We start from the raw sequence: 12,757 nt of genomic DNA, 5'->3' as shown, positions 1-12,757 counted from the left end.
TGCTGAGGACAGAGTGGAACGCACAAGCCAAAAGCCTGACACTCCACAGTGCCTGCTTTAGCCACTAGGCTACCATGCCAGGCCCAGTGTACTGGTTTTTGATCATGCTATGACATAAGCAGCTGCTGCAGCACCAGCTGTCCTCATTGCTTTCATGGCAAGAAAAAATGGGTCTATTTGCCAGTCACCTCTAGCTTTATTCAGAATAAAACCGTTCTTAGTTGTGCCCTGTAGAATTCCCTTTGTATCTTGGAGTAAGAACCTGGTATGTTGCCAGATAAGATAGAGTGCCAGGCTAAACTAAGACCCAGAAATAGATCACATAGCTTTTTTTAGAAAAAGATTAATTTTTATTGGAAAGTCAGATATACAGAGAGGAGGAGAGACAGCGTGGAAGATCTTCCATCCGATGATTCACTCCCCAAGTGACTGCAATAGCCGTTGCTGCGCCGATCCGAAGCCAGGAGCCAGGAGCTCTTCTGGGTCCCCCACACCGGTGCAACATCCCAAAGCTTTGAGCTGTCCTTGACTGCTTTCCTGGGCCACAGGCAGGGAGCTGGATGGGAAGTGGGGCTGCCAAGATTAGAACCAGTGCCCATATGGGATCCCGGCGCATTCAAGCTGAGGACTTTAGCCTCTAGGTCACCGCACCAGGCCCCATACAGCTTTTTTTAAAGATTAAATTTTTTTTAGACAGTTACAGAGAAGAAGAGACAGATCTTCCATCTGCTGGTTCACTCCCCAAAGCCACAGTGGCTGGAGCTGAGCTGACCTGATGTCCAGAGCCTCTTCCAGGTCTCCCACGTGGATGCAGGACCCAAGGACTCGAGCCATCCTCCACTGCTTTCCCAGGCCACAAGCAGGGAGCTAGATGGAAAGTGGAGCAGATGGGACATAAACTGGTGCCCATGTGGAATCCTGGGCACATGCAAAGCAAGGACGTTAGCCACCAGGCTATTGCACTGAACCTCACATAACTTTTTCAATATAGTATTTGGGACATGCATATTAAAGAAATTGTAGCATTTATACTAAGGAAAACGTGAAGGTCTAATTAGGTGGGAATGGGCAATTGGGGCAGTCGTTAAGGTGCCGCTTATTCCCATGTATGAATTGCTGTATTTGAGGCCTGGGTGCACTTCCGCTTCCAGGTCCCTGCTGATGCTCACCCGAGAGGCAGCAGGAGATGCTCGAGAACTTGGATCCCTGCAACTCGTGTGGGAGACTGAAGTTTTTGTTTTAATTAAGACTTATTTAGGACCCAGTGAAATAGCCTAGGAGCTAGAGTCCTTGCCTTGTATGTGCTAGGATCCCATATGGGCACCTGTTCTAATCCCGACGGCCCTACTTCCAGTTCATCTCCCTGTTTGTGGCCTGGGAAAACAATTGAGGATGGCCCAAAGCCTTGGGATTCTGCACCCACGTGGGAGACCCAGAAGAGGCTCCTGGCTCCTGGTCAGCTCAGTTCTGGCCATTGAAGCCGCTTGGGGAGTGAATCAGTGGACAGAAGATCTCTGTTTCTTCTCTCTATGTCTGACTTACCAATAAAAATAAAACAAGTTTAAAATTATTTTTTTGAAAGGCAGAGTTAGCAGAGAGAAAAAGATCTGCCTTCCACTGGTTCACCTCCCAAGTGACCACAGTGGCACAGGCTGGGCCGGTCCAAAGCCAAGAAACCAGGAAGCAGGAGCTTCGAAGTCTCCCGCGTGGGTGCAGGGGCCGAAGCGCTCGGGTCATTTGCTGCCCTCCCAGGTCTGTTAGCGGGGAGCCGGATGGCAAGTGGAGGGTCCAGGAATCAACTGCTGCCCACGTGGAATACCAGCAAGGCAGGCGGCAGCCCAACTCACTCCGCCACCACATCAGTTCACAGATGGGAGGTTCGGGGGCTTTTTGCTGGAGTTCCCCACTCTTAGCGTCCACCTCCAGCACAAGGAAATGGCGAGCGTCTGTGGGGGTGAACACACAAATGCAAGGTCTGTGTGTACTTCAGGTAATATAAAAACACGTGAGGACCTTTATTTAAAAATGTCACTGTGGAGTCATCAGTGTTCTCTGTTTTTAAAACATTAATTTATTAGAAAGAATGATAGGAAGAGACAGGTCTTGCAGTCACTGGCTCAGCGCCCGAATGCAGAGGCTGGTGAGAGCTGGGTGGGCCAGTTCAAAGCCAGGAGCCCAGGACTCCATAGGGACATGGTGGTGGGGCTGGAGGAGGGGCATGTAAGTCAGGTGGCACGTGCTGAGTCCCAAATGGTGATGGGACTCAATCCCACACGCTCCAGCATGGGTGTGGGCGTCACAGGTGGCAGCTCGGCACGCTGTGCCACAGCGGCCACCCCGGGGTCCTCTGTTTACCACGACTGGTAACCCTAGCGCTGCTTGTACGTGAGGAGAGGCCGGCAAGTGGAATATCTGGTGTTTCAGCTTCCGTAACGCAAGATGGGTGGGCAAGACAGCACTCGGAGGCTTCGAAATCTTCCTTCAGTGTGGCATCATTTGTGTTTGCATAACATCGGAAAATGCAGGACTCTCCAGGCAGAATCGGGCTGGGTTTTTATCCTGCAGAGCTTTTTGGCTTCGCATTCTGGGGTGGGATGGGTAGGCAGTCATGACTCAGACGCCCGTGTGGGCAGCACGCGTGTGGGCAGCACGTGTGCAGATCTGTTGTGTACTTCTGCGGAGCGTCCTTGTTCCCCAGGAGGAATTGAGATGGCTGATAAAGGTGTAGAAAAACACATGCTTTGGGGAGTGGGACAGGAGTTCAGGAGGCGAGGCCGGGCTCCGAGGCGCTCCGAGGCATCTGTGTGACTGTCTCGGCACGGGTGCTGCAAGTGGATCACACACTGGGCTCTTCCCCAAGTGCTCACATGGACTGAAACGTGATTCCGTTTCTGTCAGATCCGGAGAGGCACAAGGCTTCCTGCAGGACTGCCCCGGCTGCCCCTGCCGGATGTCCTCCACGGGACCCCGGGGCTCACGGGCTAGGGATCTGCAGCTAGCTGCCCTGCTCCGGGTCTGATGACTTCTTGCCACAGCAAACTTCCCTGAAGGTGACTCCGAGGCCACAGTATTGCAGGGCAGTCCCACAGCTCTGGGAAGCTGGGTAGGAGACAGGGGTGGGATTTAGAAAATCTGAAACAAGTTAAGTCTGCAGAATGAGTGTGTCTAAGTGGTCATCCTGAACGCCACCTCCCTCTGCCGGTAGGCTCCTCCTGGCCCCGCCGTTTTCTTCTGCACCCCCCAAACTACTGCAGGGTCTGTGCACCTGCTGTTCCTGTTCCCAGCCCAGGTTTACCTCAGAATAGCTCCCTGCCCACCTGGGCTGGTCCCCACCACCCTATGTAAGCTTCCTCTATTGCTCTCACCAGTGTTCTAACTCTTAGCCCATATTGGTCATCTTTCTTTTCTTTTTTTACATATCATACTAGTATTGATCTAGTACATTCTGGGTACAGATGCTGATCTAAGTGTTAGGACAGTGTACAAAGCAGACACACACTCTACGGGAACAGAAAATCAAATGTGTCCAAATAATTGCCACGCTAATTAAGTGTTCTGGTGACCTCAGACAGCCCTGATGTGGAAGATGATGTAAGCCAACTTTTATCAAAGTACGTGATTTGTGGCTCCTTGAGAAGATGCTTGAGATGCACAGGTGGGTGACTCAGGCACTGTCATCAGGGCCGGTCGCCCCGGGAGGTCAGGAAGCAGGTCATGGGCACTGGGCGAGCTCTCACTCAACATGGCCCAGCTTGAAGATCAGTCCAAGAGGAAAAAAAAACAAGACTGGTGCAGGGCAGGCGTCCCATGTGGGCACCGGTGTGGGTCCTGGCTATTCTGATCCCGCTCCTGCTCCCTGATAACGCATCCAGGAAAGCAGTGGATATTGACCCGGGTCCTCTGGCCCCTGAACCTGTTTACAAGAACACAATCCGAGACTCACATGCAGCTGGCAGAAACCCGACGGTCGGAGCTGTCACTTGATGCAATAGCAGGGAGAGCTCTGGGACCGTGGCGAAGACCCAGTGTTTTCTTGGTTTTACCCACCTGTTGTTTCCCAACTGTGGAGGAGTTTGAGTCCTGGAGGGTTAAGTCATCGGGGTGGATTCTGGTCCTGGGAGGGAGGGAGATTTGCAGATAAGGGGACCAACATCCTGGGACAGCAGGCTAAGCTATCGCCTGGACTCCGGCATGCCATATGGGCACAGATTCATGTCCTGGCTGCTCCACTTCTGGTCAAGCTCTCTGTTTATGGCCTGGGAAAGCAATGGAGGATGGCCCAATAAAGGAAACCCAGAAGAAACTCCTGGCTCCTGGCTTCAGACTGGCTCAGCTCTGGCTATTGAGGCCATTTGGGGAGCAAAGCAGTGGATGGAAGATTTTTCTGTGTCTCAGCTTTTCAAATAAATACCCTTTTTAAAATGGGAGAAAGAGATGGGACTGGGAAGGTGGGATACCAGGGTCAGGACTTACCTGGCGAAACGACATTAGAGCAGCCGTGTCTTGATGAGACTGGACCTGGAGGCCAGCTTTCTCCTGCTTGATCATGGCCAACTGGGCTGTGAGACGTGCAGCAACATGGACCAGGCCTATGTGCAGGCAGTCTCTCACCATGACCACCACCTGGTAAAGAAGGCCTGGCTCACCTACCACGTGAGGGGGCCATGTGGAACCCCCTCGAGCTGTCCCAGGTGCGCCCTGCCCATCCCTCCCAGGCCACACACACAGTCAGCAGGGGAGTTCACACAGCAGATGGGCAAAGAGGCAGCAGGCATACTCACAATATGTGGTATTAAAACTCCAAGGAGGGGGCCCAGCACGATAAACTAGCAGCTAAAGTCCTCACCTTGCATACGTCAGGATCCCATATGGACACCAGTGCTAATCCCAGCGGACCTGCTTCCCATTCAGCTCCCTGCTTGTGGCCTGGGAAAGCAGTGGAGGACGGCCCACAGCTTTCGAATCCTGCACCCCTGTGGGAGACCCAGAAGAGGCTCGGGGGTCCTGGCTACAGACCAGCTTAGCTCTGGCCATTGCAGCCGCTTGGGGAGTGAATCAACAGATGGAAGATCTCCCTCTCTGTCTCTCTTCCTCTCTGTATATCTGACTTTACAATAAAAATAAATAAATCTTAAACAAAAAACACAACTCCATGGAGGGTGGTTAGGGCTGTTAATAAAATCCGAGTCCTCACCACTGTGTGCCGCCTGTTGTCTCCTGTGCCCCTCCCACAAGAGCATTCCAATCTTGGGTAATAGCTCGCCCGCGGAAGCCTGGGCAGTACTGGTCCTGGCACTCACTGTGAAGATCAGAACAATCATGACCAGGTATTGATTCCTTTTCTGGGGGAGGAGGGGTCAAGAGGGGTTCTTTTTTTATATATATGATTATTTTTGTTGGAAAGGCAGATCAGATTTATGGAGAAAAGGAGAGACAGAGAAAAAGATGTTCCATGCACTGCTTCCTTCCTCAAATAGGCACAATGACCAGAACTGAACTGAACTGAAGTCAGGAGCCAGGAGCCTCCTGTGGGTCAACCATGTGGATACAGAGTCCCAAGACTTTGGGCAATCCTCTACTGCCTTCCCAGACCAAGTGGGGAGCTGGATGGGAAGTAGAGCAGCCAGGAATGAACTGGATCCTGGCACTTGCAAAGTTAAGATTTAGCCATTGAATCATTGTGCTGGGCCCACACCTGAATGTAACAGTGATTCCAGTGCTAGCTGCCCCACTTCTGATCCAGGGTCCTGAGAGGGCAATGGAAGCTAGCCCAAGTTCTTGGGTCTCTGCACCCACGTGGGAGATTTTCCTCGCCCTGCCCTGGCTGTCACAGCAATTTGGGGAAATGTATTGTTCCAAGCCAGCACTACTTGGGGAATGTATATCTTGCAATCATTGTAAATCCACATGGCGCTCTAAGAGAAAATACAGAGACACGGCACCCTTTGCGGGCTTCCTCCACTAGCAACGTCCTACAAAGTGCAGCTTGGAATCCCTGCCAGCACAGTCCTAGGGGAAGCACAGAGCACTCCCCGCCCCTAATGGAACCCATTTACTTGAGTAAATAATCGCCTGCTGCCTCCCAGGAAGGAGGGAGCTGGAATCTGGAGTGGAACTCCCGGTTCAAACTCAGACGGTCTGATATGGGTGTTCTCGGGGGCATAATACTCACCAGCCCAACACCTGCCCCTGGAGTGATTCTTCAATAACAGATTCATTTTTCGACTTATTTAAAAGAGTGATGGAAGGAGAGAGGCAAAGAGAGACAAGCGCTTCAGCTGCTGGCCCGTAAGGCCCGCAGCAGCTGTGTCTACGCCAGGCGGAACCCACCAGGTCTCTGCTGTGAGTGGCAGTGACCCAAGGACTTGAGCCGGCACCTGCTGCCTGCTGGGTGCGCGTGAGCAAGAAGCTGAATTGGAAGCAGAGGTGGGACTCGTTCCCGGGCACTCTCACAGGAGTGTGTGCCTACAACAGGCAGCTTGCCCTGACTGGGCACCGCATCCTAAAGTTACTCCTGCCCCCTTTCCAAACTCCACTTTTGGGAGGAAGTCACCAGGGACAACCTACTCCTTTTCTTTCTTTCTTTCTTTTTTTTTTTTTTAAGATTTACTTTATTTTTATTGCAAAGTCAGATATATATAGAGAAGGAGAGACAGGAAGATTTTCCCACCCGATGATTCATTCCCCAAGTGAACAAAATGGTCGGTGCTGTGCCAATCTGAAGCCAGGAGCCAGGAACTTCCTCCAGGTCTCCCACGCGGGTGCAGGGTCCCAAGGCTTTGGGCCATCCTTTACTGCCTTTCCCCAGGCCACAAGCAGGGAGCTGGATGGGAAGTGGAGCTGCCGGGATTAGAACCAGTGCCCATATGGGATCCTGGTGCATTCAAGGATTTTAGCCACTAGGCCACCTGCTGGGCCCGACAACCCATTCCTTTTCTACAAAATTACTTGACAATCTCTTCTGACTGGGAGATTTGTTGCTTTCCATTTATTTACCTATTTAATCAGTTATTTCTGCCCACATGGATTTAAGCGTTTGGATTGTGTACTTTGTGTTGTAAATCCAATACTAGTTGATCTTGTCATTTGCATTTTTTAAAAACACAAGCAGAAATTTGTCAAGCTCTTTTCCAATGACTGACTGTTGCCCCCAGCGACATAAAAATGGTCCAGTTTCTGTGCAGCCTCGGCAGCATTTGGTGGTGATGCTTTTTTTCTTTAGCTATTTTTGGCTACCTTGGAGATGAATGTTGAAGTACATACAATTGTAAAAATAGAGGAAAGCCCAGGTGGAAGAAAATGGCCTTAGGCTGAACACCAGGAATGACTTTTAAAATTCATCTAATATGTTTAATCCACAGAGAGTAAGGTTAGTGTATTGCATTTAGTGTTTATAAACTAATATATTTAATGTCATGTTACGAAGTTTTCCCAAACTCCTGTTGTATCCTTCTTAGGGTGGCATTACACCCAAAGAGAGAACTGATATCATTACAATGTGGGCCATGACGTCTTGGTACTTAGTTAAGCCTCGTTAAATGGCTCTAAGATTTGAAACACAGATGTTGGGCCTGGCACAATAGCGTAATGGCTAAGGTCCTCGCCTTGAACGCGCTGGGATCCCATATGGGTGCTGGTTCTAATCCTGGCAGCTCCACTTTCCATCCAGCCAGCTTCCTGCTTGTGGCCTGGGAAAGCAGTGGAGGATGGCCCAAAGCCTTGGGACCCTGTACCCACGTGAGAGACACGGAAAGAAGTTCCTGGCTCCTGGCTTTGGATTGGAGCAACACCAGTTGTTGTGCTCACTTGGGGAATGAGTCATTGGACAGAAGATCTTCCTCTGTCTCTTCTCCTCTCTGTACATCTGCCTTTCCAATAAAATAAATAAGTCTTAAAAAAAATATGAAATATAGATGTTTGCATTGTTCAAAGCCATTGACGTAGATAACTATTTTGGATCTTTCTGTGCAGTCCCATGCTATATATGTACTTAATGACTACCTGTAAATGGAATCATATGATATGTTTTAAACTATTCTACTTCAAAATCTCTATAATGCATATGCATCTACAATGATTGGAAGGTTAAAAAAAAAACAAAGTTATTTGTTTTCATTTTAATTGAAAGCAGGGAGAGAGGTCTTCCATCCACTGGTACACTCTTCAGATGCCCGCATCAACAAGGGCTGGGCTAGACTGAAACTAAGAACCTGAAACTGAATCCAACCTCCCAGCTGGTGTCAGGCACCTGAGCCAGCACCTGCTGGCTCCCAGGTTAGAAGCAAGCTGTATTGAAAGAGGGGGGCCAGGACTGAAACCACACACTAATTTGACAACTTCCGACTGCTATGCCACGTGACTGTTCTTGGTTTGTTTTTCTTCTTAATGATCCTCATTGACTCCCCACATTGCTGCAACAGCAGGAGCTAAGCCAATTTAGTCAGCAGCCTGGAGCTTCATCTAAGTCTCTCATAGGTGTCGGCTCCCAGGGACTTGGGCCATCCGTGCGGCTTTCCCAGGCCGTGAGCTGGAAGACAGATTGGAAGTGAACGTCCAGGACTTGAAGCTGGTGATGCTGGTGCTGTGGGTAGAAGCTCAGCCTACTCAGCTGTGGTGCCAGCCCCCACATAGTAAATATTGTAAGCTTTGTAAAAGCAGGTTAATGTTATGTAGATACCTAATGACTTTGTTATAACCCTCTCAATTTGCAATTCATAAAATGACAAGGAATTGGTCAGGGTTGGCCAATAGGCTGTATGTAGCTGGCCAACTCCTAACCGCAGTCATCAATTGTAAAATCTGCCCCATGAGGTATTCTTCCGTAAGCGTGCGTGGATGTTGCCTTCACGTTATCCTGCTGCTGTACACAGTGTTGCCTTGAATGGCCATGTGCCCCAACTTGCTTTCCCAAGGGCCGAGTTCTCAGAAGCTTTACTGGTTTCCGGGCATGCTGAATGTGTGTGTGTGTTTTCATCAGATTTACCCAAGAGAGCCCGTCTAACCATTTCAATATGCCTTTTCCCAACAGGCTCAAATTAGTGTTCACAAGCTAATTTCTTTATTTGCATGAATATCTATTTGTGAGCTCTCGGGATTAATTTGCTGCAGGCACGCCCCGAGACCACCAAGGGGTGGGGAGGCAGTGGTGTTCTTCTGGCGCAGAAGCACTGGGGACAGTCTGATGGGGGATGTCCGTTTATTGTAAAGAGAGCATAAACTTATATAGATTAGGGAAAGGGGACGGCAGAAGGGTACTCCCTCACAGTCCTGCCATGCAGCAATAACACCGTAACTGATAGAAGGCATGCCGTCTACCTGGATCCTCCAACAAAATCCCAGGTCACGCACGGCTGGAAGCTGTGCCTCGGCTCATATTCATCACGTGTGGCTGACAAATAGGATGTGGGTCGCATATGACTTCTTAGAGTTGCTTATCAGGGGAAGTCCCAGCACAGCTCGTCCAAGGACGAGACTGGTACAGCCCATTTCGCTGTATGCCCAGCCAACAGGCCAGGTTAAGGTCTCGGTTAACCGGAGCCATTGTCGGAGGCATCCCCCTGGGGACACGGTGTGGTGTGTGTCTGTGACTTCCCACATAGGCCAAGCAGGCAGGGATCCAGGGGCAATCTCTCCATTCTATGTTCTTGTGAGTTTATTATTTCTGAATTCCTTGTATCTTTTGCCCAACTTTCTTGGTGACTTTTTGTTGTTGCATTGACTGATAGGAATTCTTTACAGAATAGAGATAGTATCGCTGTATTTCTATGTGCCAGAATTTTACCCAATTTCGGATCTTTTAAGTTTATTTCTGTCATCATTTTTTTCCTTTTTCTGGTTTAGAAAATATTTCTCTTCATTTAGAAGCTTCATTTGGCAAAAACAGATAGGATCTTTTCCTTTCTGAAAGTCTCTAGTGTTCAGGTCACACCTGTTCCCTACTCCGGTTACAAAATGGTTTTCACCAGGTTTTATTTTAGTGCTTTTATAGCCTCTTTTACATTTTAACCTTTGGTTCATTTAACATCTACTTGGAGATAGAGAATAAGACAAAGATCCCTCTTGTTTGTTTGGATGTAGCTCTGTGCTTTTACTAGCACTATTTGGACATCTTTAACCTATGACCATAAATTCCACTCTAAATACCTTTGCATAATTTTGAGTCTAAAAGAACTCGTTAAAAAAGAAGAAGACACATCCCTACCAGTTCTCAAAGTACAGAATGTTTCAGTTTTTGCAAATTTTTCACTCCCGACCTTCAATGAAGAAATCCTTGAAAAAGCAACTTATGCCTTATCTGTGGTTAGAAGCTCCTTTTGTCTGATAGGAATTTGTATATCAAAGATAATTTTTTAAAAATCATTTAAGCTGATACAATTGTGTGTATTTCCTCTGAGAAATATAACCATTTCAATGGTTACATATTTTTTAATCTCTGTGTGTGTAATCATGATTATGGAAATGACATAATTTGCGGAATGAGTTGTCCTATCTGAAGGTTTAGGAAAAGCGATGTAAGATGACATTTCACCGAGTCTGAGGAATAGAAGGAGGCAAGTTGCCGGCTCTGCGGGCAGACTCCAGGGCCGTCCAACTCTGCTGGTAGCTCTGCTGGTCCACAGGGGTGTGGCGCTGGTCTATAGCTCCTTTTGGGGGGTACAATGAACTTGTATATCACAGTTGTGGGGGAAACTCAAAGATGAGGCTGGGTTCAATGAAGCTAGGGGTCAACAACACTTTTTTAAAAAAAACTTTTAATTTTGATGTTTACATAGTTGGTTAGGGTGGGAAGGGTGGATAATTACAGTAAAGTGGGTGAGACCGTATTTCCAAATTTTCTCTTTCTTCTTGCTGTATCTGGGGAAAGTGGGGAGACAGAAGGGGAGATGCTGCACCCAGCCTCCCAACTACCTCAGTACCCAGGGATTGGGAACAACCACCCAACGCCTTCCTGGGGGCCCCCCCGATGTGGAGCTTGCTCCGAGAGTTCTGCTCAAGTGGTTTTGATAGTTCTGAAATGCGGTCGATCTCACCAATCAAAGAGGAGGAAATACTCCTAAGATTCATTGGGTGAAAAGGTCCACCTAAGAGTCTCCACTTGCCCAGAAATTTGCTGTCAATGCTTGGCTGGGGTAGTTGACTAATTTGTTCTGCCCTCCTTCCTCTGCCATGATACTAGATGTCCTCTGCAGCCCCAGTGGACTGCCATATCTGCCATGTGCATTTGGCATGCTGTCTACAGCTTCTTCGGAGCCGCTGAGGAGGCCCAGTTCTGACACATGCACCCCAAAGGGAGACCACAGATCCTATCACTCTCCCCATGGTTGCAGTTCAGGTGAGGGAATCACCAAAAAAACCTTGTCTGAAGCAATCCCAGACCTGACTCTTGTGTGCGTTGGCTCTGTCTGTCATCCATATCTGTCTACTCACAGTGACAGTTGCTATTGCTGGGTCACTTCTGTCTCCAGCTCTTTTAGTAAACTGATGAATGCAGCAACCCAGGCCAACCCTGTCCATCACACACTTGGCCCTCACGTACACCAGTAGGAGCTGCAGCCTGGTCACAGCGACTCCCAGGAACTCCCACTAGGTCCACCCCAGCCATGGTTCCTGTGCTTGCCAGTATGTGCAGTAGACGGACCCCATCTACCCCACGTCCCATTCAGCTCTCATACACATCAATGGACATTGAAGCCTAGCTCAACCCAACCAACTCCACTGTCCAGCCCACACTCGCACCAGCAGGTCCCACCACCTCCTTAGCCTGTCCTTTCCTAGGCACGGGTTCTCATGCTCACCAGGAGGAGTTGCAATGCATCAGAGAGGTGTCCACAGTTTCCCTACTGAATCCACTCCCAGTCCCGGATCTGGCACCCTCTCAATAGTTCCGCAGTCTTGCTAGACAGGATCTGCCCCCAGTCCCAGCACTTGCCAGCTGATGCAGTGGCAAAGCCCAACCAACCTGTACTTCCTCGGACTTATGCATACTCTAATGGGTACAGTCAGTCAGCCCAGCCTGGCTCTCCCTCTAACCCAGTTCATATGCAGGCGAACAGTCTTCCAGTCATATGCAGCCCTCCCCAGTCTTGTCTGCCCCAGTCCCAGTTCTCACACTCACCAGTGGGAGCGGTGGTCTAGCAGAGGGTCCCTCAGCGCCCCTACCAGGCTCACACCCTATCTTAGGTCTCATGTGTGCTGAAGTGTGTTGCAGCCCAGTCAGGCATGGCCTGCCTCACCTTGGCATTGGCCAGTAGTGCTGTAGTCTAGCCCAACCCGGTCTGCTCCCAGTTCTAGCTCATGTTGCTGGGTGCTGCAGCCTGGTCCAGCCCAGCCAGCCCCCAGTCGTGGCCCTAATGTGAACTGGCTGGTATTGCAGTCTGACCTAGGCTGAACCACACCTTGTCTTAGTTCTCAGATCTGCCAGTGGATGTTATGAACTGGCCCAGCCTGGCCCGCCCCCAGACCTGACCCACACAGATGCTGGCAGGTCTGGGCTGCTCCCAGCCTTGGTTCTTGCACTCAGCTGCAGGGACTGTGCCCTGACAAAGGAGTTCCCCTAGCTCCTCTCTCAGGTCTCCTCCCAGTGGCAGATCTCATGCACACTGATGGGTCCTTGGGCCAGAATGAGTCCACTTCCTGTGCTGGCAGGAACAGTGGCCTTGGCCAACCAGCCCACACGCATTCTGGTTCTTACTGTTGGATGTTACAGCCCAGCCACACCTGGTCTACGCCCAGACGCAGCTCTCGTGTGGCTCAGTGG

This window comes from Ochotona curzoniae, unplaced genomic scaffold (genome assembly GCF_017591425.1).
Source record: "Ochotona curzoniae isolate NIBS_2020 unplaced genomic scaffold, NIBS_Ocur_1.0 contig_2321, whole genome shotgun sequence".
NCBI classification, from domain to species: domain Eukaryota; kingdom Metazoa; phylum Chordata; class Mammalia; order Lagomorpha; family Ochotonidae; genus Ochotona; species Ochotona curzoniae.
The sequence above is the reverse complement of the archived record's forward strand: the minus strand, read 5'-3'. Positions refer to the sequence as shown.